The following is a 6,930-nucleotide window of genomic DNA, read 5'->3' as shown; positions in this document are numbered from 1 at the left end:
TCTCCCTGTCTCAGCAGCAGAGCTGCCTGGGCGGACAGTTTGGTCACACAGGCTTAGGGCTGCCGCAAGAAGCAGCCCCTTCTAGAGTCAACATAAAACTCCGGGCGGTCACTGGAGTGGCCAACCTTGCTCCCTTCAGCGCCCCGCATACCCCTACTGGAAATGAGTCAGATGACAGCAGTCGGACAGCCCATCCACAGTCAGGAGGAGGCCAGTGGGAAAGGCTGGAAGTCAGGAATGGTATCTCCCTTCCAAACCCAGATTAAAACCAGAAACCAGAGAAACTCACAGATAATTTTCAGTTCCCCAACTCCTTCAACCTAAAAGCAAGTAAAAACAACTAAAATAAATTACGGAAGAAAGAAAAGAAGGAAGGAGCTAAAATAACATTTCCTGGGCTAAAGTGACAAAGCTAATATGGAAGAAACAATGTTTGAGAATGACAACGAAGGCAGCCCTTCCAGGAAGCAGCAATGCCTCTCTACTAGGAAACTACCCAGAGCATGCCCTTAGCTACTTTTTTAATAAAACTTGTTATTAAATAACAATTTAACTTGTTATTAAAGATTACTATTGTCAGCATATTTTTTTAAATGGTGGTAGTGAAGGAGCTATGTTCGTCGAACAACAAAATAATGTGGCTTTCTTTTTCCCCCACAGCAATAGTTAATAAAATATTACATTATGTTTGTATTATTTTATAATATTTTATACCACATTAAAATTATATAGTTGGCTACAGAATTTTTCCAAGGAGAAAACCAGGGGGACAAATTAACCACAGAAAGTATATTTGTAACATAGAAAAAAGAAGAAAAAAATATATTAAGTTGAACACTTACTCTCTACAGAAGGCATCATTGATCCTTTCTGTGCGCATAGAATATCCTCTCTGGCTATTTCAACCTTTAACTCACTTACAATCCAGCTATATCTTGGTGCCCCATCCATGTGGTCTCAGCTCCCACATTTCTGGGCACTCCAGTGACAGTGTTCCTAAGATTCTTTCCCTCTGCCATGAGAATCTGCCCAATCAGTGAGCAAGGCCGACTAGAAATGCAGGTTGGTAACACTTTCTGGGAGCCACCCTCAGCTGATGACTGAGGCAAGTTGGTGGGAACACAACCCCATGGCTGCCTCCTCAGTTAGGACGGTGCTGATACTACACAATTAGTCAGAGTTCCCCAAAGGACTGGTCACCTGTCCTCTGTAGTGGTGACCTGTGGTCACCTGCTGAATCAACTCTTCTGCCACCTCCTTGCCTTAGGGCATGTTTTGTGGGGAACTCATCCTAAGATGTCCATAAAAAGACCCGATATCTCCCATTCTAACACCTTTCTCCCTACCACTCCCACCTCCAATCGTCTTAGGGAGCCTCAGGTGGAAACGGAGCACTTCACTGCCTTCTCTCTTCTGACTTGTACTTGCCACAGCCTCACCTGCAACCCCGCGCCCTCCTCCCTCTCTCCCTCATCCTGACCTGACTCCTGTCCTCCACCAGTAAGCCACCACTCCTCCTGGAAATGATAAACATTGCTAAATTTTATTCTTAAAAAAAAAAAAAATGAAGCTGCACTGATTAAATAGCAGACAGAAAAGCCAGGTTGTACGCAACAAGTCAAGAGGCACCTTTCTCAATTCACTGAGACACGCATTTCTGAGGAACATCCGGAAATCCAGACATTTCCTTTGATTGTTGCAGCTATGATAAAAGTCAGCAGAGCGAGTCTCTGATTCTGCACCCACCGCCCACTCTTCCCCACGCCAAGATAATACTCTGTTTAAAATACTTTGCTTTAACGCTTATGATAGATTGCTTCTGTTGCTGCTTTCTATTTATGCCTCCAGTCCAGCAGTTCCTGGAACTCTTGATGTGTAACGCTTAAACCAACTGCTGTAATTCTCAGCAAAACTGGCAGCTCTCTGTGGGTTCTCTAACTGGGAAAGTCTTTAAGACAAAGAACTGGGTAAAAAAAAAAAAAAAAAAGGTGTATTAAGGAATGTATTATTCATTCCTAAGCTGGTACAATTTGATGTAAATCAGTAAGAGCGGTCTTCCCCCTGATCTGTCCTATATGTTGTTTGTTTTCCAAGGTGATCATTTTTTAAACTTTTTGTTCAGTGGGGACCATGGCTTTGCAATGAGCTGCGTTTACTCTCCTTGTCACCCAGTCATTTCTTTTCTTTTTTCCTTTTTTCTTTTTTTTGGCAGGGGGAGGTAATTGGGTTTATTTATTTATTTTTAATGGAGTTACGAGGGATTAAACCCACGCGCTTGTGCATGCTAGGTATGCACTCTACCCTCCCTCCTTCCCCTAGTCATTTCTGTTCCCAACACATGTCATTTTGGACAGACCAGTGGCTTTGCAGAATTTTCCAAAGCAAAGTCCTAGAATATCTGCATTAGCACCACGTGGGGTGCTGGTTACAAAACAGATTCATCCGGCCACTGTCGTCTGACTCAATGCAACTTTGGGAAGAGTCCTACTGATTCCTATGTACAGAAGTTTGAGAACAACAGGTTTGCCTATTCAGATTTGACCAAAGGGTTCAGATTACAAAGGCTGAACATAAGTTTTCTTTGTCTCTCCCAGGGCTGAATCCATGGTGCTGACCACGTCAGTTGGCTCTAGCTAACTAAGCTAATGAGCTTTTACACCAGCACTTATTCTGAGGAGTGACAAAGACTTGTGCTCATCTCTTGTGCTGGAAAGTGAAAAAAACAAAACAAAACAATGAAAAAGATTGTTTCCAAAGAGTAAAATGTACCAAGGTTTTCTAATGGAAAAAGTATGACACGTGTAAGCATAACACTTTAGGCAGCAGGAACAAGGATCCTATTTTCTCAATTTCAATAAACTGTTCCCTTGGGAGCAGGTCTTGGAGGAAAGATGTTCTAGTTTCTTGACTTAGATGATAGCGAAAGATCAAGGCGATTTGTTTGCATTTGTATTGCGAAAGAAACATTTTTTTTCTTTTCCTAACATCTATGTGTTTGGTGATAGCTGCAGCTCACGTCTCTTGTGGTCTTGTGTGAATGCTCTTGGGTTTTCCATCTGTCAAGGCGCTATTAAGTAAATTCAGTCTCTTTAGAAATAATCATTGTTTCCTGGCCCTGGATTTGGAAGGACTTCCAAAACAGATGACAGAAGTTTGGAACAGAATCATACTTGGCATTGTCATGACAGGAGTCATTATGGGCATATAGAATATAGCTCAGCTCAGGACGGAGGGATTTTGCTTTGGAATCCAGTAGTGAACGTGTCTGGGGATGTCAACAGACCATCGTGAGAAAACATACAGGACTCTGGTGAGTAAACGAAGACCTTCCTCCTGGAGTACAGATGTGGTGGTAGGATCGGTTGATCTGTGTAAGAACAGAACAATAGTCATGTCTTTTACAAACTCTCAGCTTTCACAACAATGTCCAAAGTACGTCTCTTTTGATGAAGACATTCACATCTGCTGCTGATGGGAGGGAACAGCCAGTGGCATTTTCCCGTAAAGTGTTTACATTGTTCCTTGGGCATTTCAGGGCATCCTCACATCCATATAAAGACATCACAAATGATACCCTTCGTGCCTCTGTGTTACTTTATGTCTTTATGTCAGCCCTGGTTCCACATGAGAGATGTTTACTATGGGAGTTCATTACCAGAAATGCAGTTGATGAAAGTCACATAGACTCTTGCCCTCTGAGTGGTTTTATTAACCCCACTGTCGTTCCAACCTAGTAAGTTATACACTCTCAATCTCTGCATACCTGGCCAAGAATTTTCCAAGACAGAAGATCTGGAAATGCTTCTTTGTCACTTAAATACCTGGCAACAAGAATGAATAATATTTTGCACAGCTTTTCTGTTTATGAGTCATTGACCCAAGAAGCATAAAGCAGTTTTTCAGTTTTAAACTATTTAAACCTTTTGTAACTCTCTTCCTAATTAATGTCCATTATGTTTCAAAATCCATTTCTGTGGGTTTATTAATAGCAAAAGTATTAAATGAAACCATAGAAACCTCTGGAGGAGAGGTAGTACTATTTCTTTTTAAAAAACAAGTAATTCACTTAACTTCTTTTCTAGTCAAATCGAAAGCTTTCAGTTTAACAGTTGGAAATTATTGTTTAGTAATTTATTTTCTCCAGCTTTTTGTCTCTTTGAACTTCCACCTCTACAATAGTCTCCCAGCTCCTTGAAAAACATTATTGCAACCAGCCAATCAAAGGAGCTTTTAAACAAGCTTACAGATGATATACATATTTTAAATTTCCTGCCTCACTCAATATTTGGATTTCTGAAATATTGCATTAAAATATCATCTTTGACATTCTCTGACATAAATCTTATTAGTGTTCTCCTAGGGCAGTCTACCCAGGTGATAGAAATAAAAGCAAAAACAAACAAATGGGACATAATTAAACATATAAGCTTTTGCACAGCAAAGAAAACTATAAACAAAATGAAAAGACAACCTGCGAGAAAATATTTGCAAGAGATGTGACTGACAAGGGCTTAATTTCCAGAATATACAAACAGCTCATGCAACTCAATAACAACAACAACAACAACAAAACAACCAAATCCAAAAACGGGCAGAAGACCTAAACAAACATTTCTCCAATGAAGACAAATGGCCAATAGACACATGAAAAAATGCTCAATATCATTAATTATCAGAGAAATGCAAATCAAAAGTACAATGAGGTATCACCTCACACCAGTCAGTGTGGCCATCAGTAAAAAATCCACAAATGATAAATGTTGGAGAATGGGGAATCCTTCTAAACTGTTGGTGGGAAAGCAGTTTGGTGCAGCATTTATGGAAAACAGTATAGAGATTCCTTAAAAAGCTAAAAATAAACTTACCATATGATCCAGCAATCCCACTCCTGGCATTCCCAGAGGGAACTCTAATTTGAAAAGATGCATACACCCAATGTTCATAGCAGCACTATTTCCAATAGCCAAGACATGGAAACCTCCTAAATGCCCAATGACAGATGATGGGATAAAGAAGTTGTGGTATATGTATACAATGGAATACTACTCAGCCATAAAAAAGAATGAGACAATGCCATTTTCAGCAATATGGATGGACCTGGAGATTGTCATTCTAAGTGAAGTAAGCCAGAAAGAGAAAGAAAAATATTATATGATATCACTCATATGTGGAATCTTAAAAAAAAAAACACAAAGGAACTTATTTACAAAATAGAAACAGACTCACAGATATGGAAAACAAATTTATGGTTACCAAGGAGGGCAGGAGGGATGGAGAGATAAATTGAGAGTTTGGGATTTGCAGATATTAGCTACTATATCTAAAATAGATAAACAACAAGGTTCTACTGTACAGCACAGGGAACTATATTCAATACCTTGTAGTAGCCTATAATGAAAAAGAATATGCAAAGGAATATATATGTATATATAACTGAATCACTATGCTGTACACCAGAAATTAACACAATGTTGTAAACCGACTATACTTCAATTAAAAATCACCAGTTTTAGAAAGCAGTTTCCATTTCTCTATCGTGGATCTCATAATTTGGCTGATTTATTTTTTGTTTGGATTTTTAAAACAATGACTTTTAGTTTTTCTGCCTCAGTTTTATCCTAAACCCAACCCCATGGACCCATAGCATCAGCCTCACTGGGAGCTTGTTAGACATGCAGAAGCTCAGGCCCCACCGCAGACCTGCTGAATGAGAATCCATATTTTAACAAGATTTCCTAGGTGACTCTCGTCTATATTAAAGTTGAGAAGCTCTCTTCTGGCCTCATCCTTCCACTTTATTGGTAGCATTTCCAAAACAAAGGAACATAGAGCTCGGTTTTATAAATTATTGTATCAAAAAAAGATACCCTCATACCTGGAATGTAGTGACTCCTCAAGGTGGGAGCACCTGGATGGTTGCATTTACTGCAGAGCCTCGTGCTGGCAAGCTCTGCCTGTGCTCAGGGCATTCAGTGCTATGATGCTGACGTGTGACACCCCCATCCCGCCCACCACCTGTACCGGAAGTGGAGAAAATTGAGTGTGTGGTGAGGAAGCTTACAATCGGAGAAGAGACTCACAGGTAAATGGATAAATATGACACACTCTTGCCAGTACAGATGTAGAGGCAGGACAGAGGAGTGAATCATCCTGTGGGTGGAAGGTGGGGCAGAGGACAGAACAGGAAGGCTTCTCCAAGAAGATGATTTGATTTTCAGTGTTTCACCCCACGGGCGAGTTGGAGGGTGTCCCAGGCAGACAGACATGAAAATAGTGAGGCATATAAACATCTCTAAGGACATTCACATGGTTTGGTTTTGGTACACGTGAGGATGTGTAAGTGGGGGTTACACGGCAGGTGGCAGGGAACCCATGGAACATTGGAAAATGAGACCAAATCATAGACAGGGATGCCTGTGAGTCCCAGGGAGCTTGGCTTTGGTCAAGGGGGCCTGACGAATTTTAAACAGAGGGAAAACACAGCCAGCTGGATGTTTTTAAGAGGTCATTCTGGATGTAGTGTAGAGAGTGGATGGGAGGCAGAGCCAGGGGGACCAGTGTGGAGGTGGCAGCTGTGGCCCAGGTAAGAGACATGATTATCTTCCCTGAATCAGTAGTTGTGGGGATGGACAACTTAGAGTAGAATCCAAAAATCAAAGGAGGAAATCCTTTTCTCTCTGCCACCAGCCTCACCTTCAAAGCTTTTGGAGACAACAGTTCTTTGCTGAGTCTTTACTTAGTTGGAGCAAATGTCTCCAGGTCTTTGAACTTCTGTTCACATGCTGTAGTTTTGCATCCCCGTACAGGTACTTTGGTGTATGTATAGCTCACATGCATTGCAGTGCCAAGAACTGAAGAAAAGGTAAAATTGAGTAGGGAGAGAGAACTGAAAATGACTGGGTCCCTAAACATGCCAGGTAAACCACAGAC

At 41.0% G+C, this 6,930-nt stretch overlaps 1 long non-coding RNA gene across 2 annotated transcripts; it reads right to left on the bottom strand.

The window, feature by feature from the left end:
- Nucleotides 1-687: 687 nt before the first annotated feature.
- On the bottom strand, nucleotides 688-5,964 carry LOC116666348. 2 transcript variants are annotated; one of them, XR_004323159.1, is made up of 3 exons: nucleotides 5,876-5,963; nucleotides 3,764-3,821; nucleotides 688-3,367 (listed from the first exon to the last, which is right to left on the bottom strand). It is a non-coding gene; the product is annotated as an uncharacterized LOC116666348 (long non-coding RNA). The 2 variants fall into 2 exon arrangements; XR_004323156.1 differs by lacking the exon at nucleotides 3,764-3,821 and having other exon boundaries at nucleotides 5,876-5,964.
- Nucleotides 5,965-6,930: the final 966 nt, after the last annotated feature.

Source organism: Camelus ferus, chromosome 1, assembly GCF_009834535.1.
Source record: "Camelus ferus isolate YT-003-E chromosome 1, BCGSAC_Cfer_1.0, whole genome shotgun sequence".
Taxonomy (NCBI): domain Eukaryota; kingdom Metazoa; phylum Chordata; class Mammalia; order Artiodactyla; family Camelidae; genus Camelus; species Camelus ferus.
This window is presented reverse-complemented; position numbering and strand designations above follow the sequence as displayed.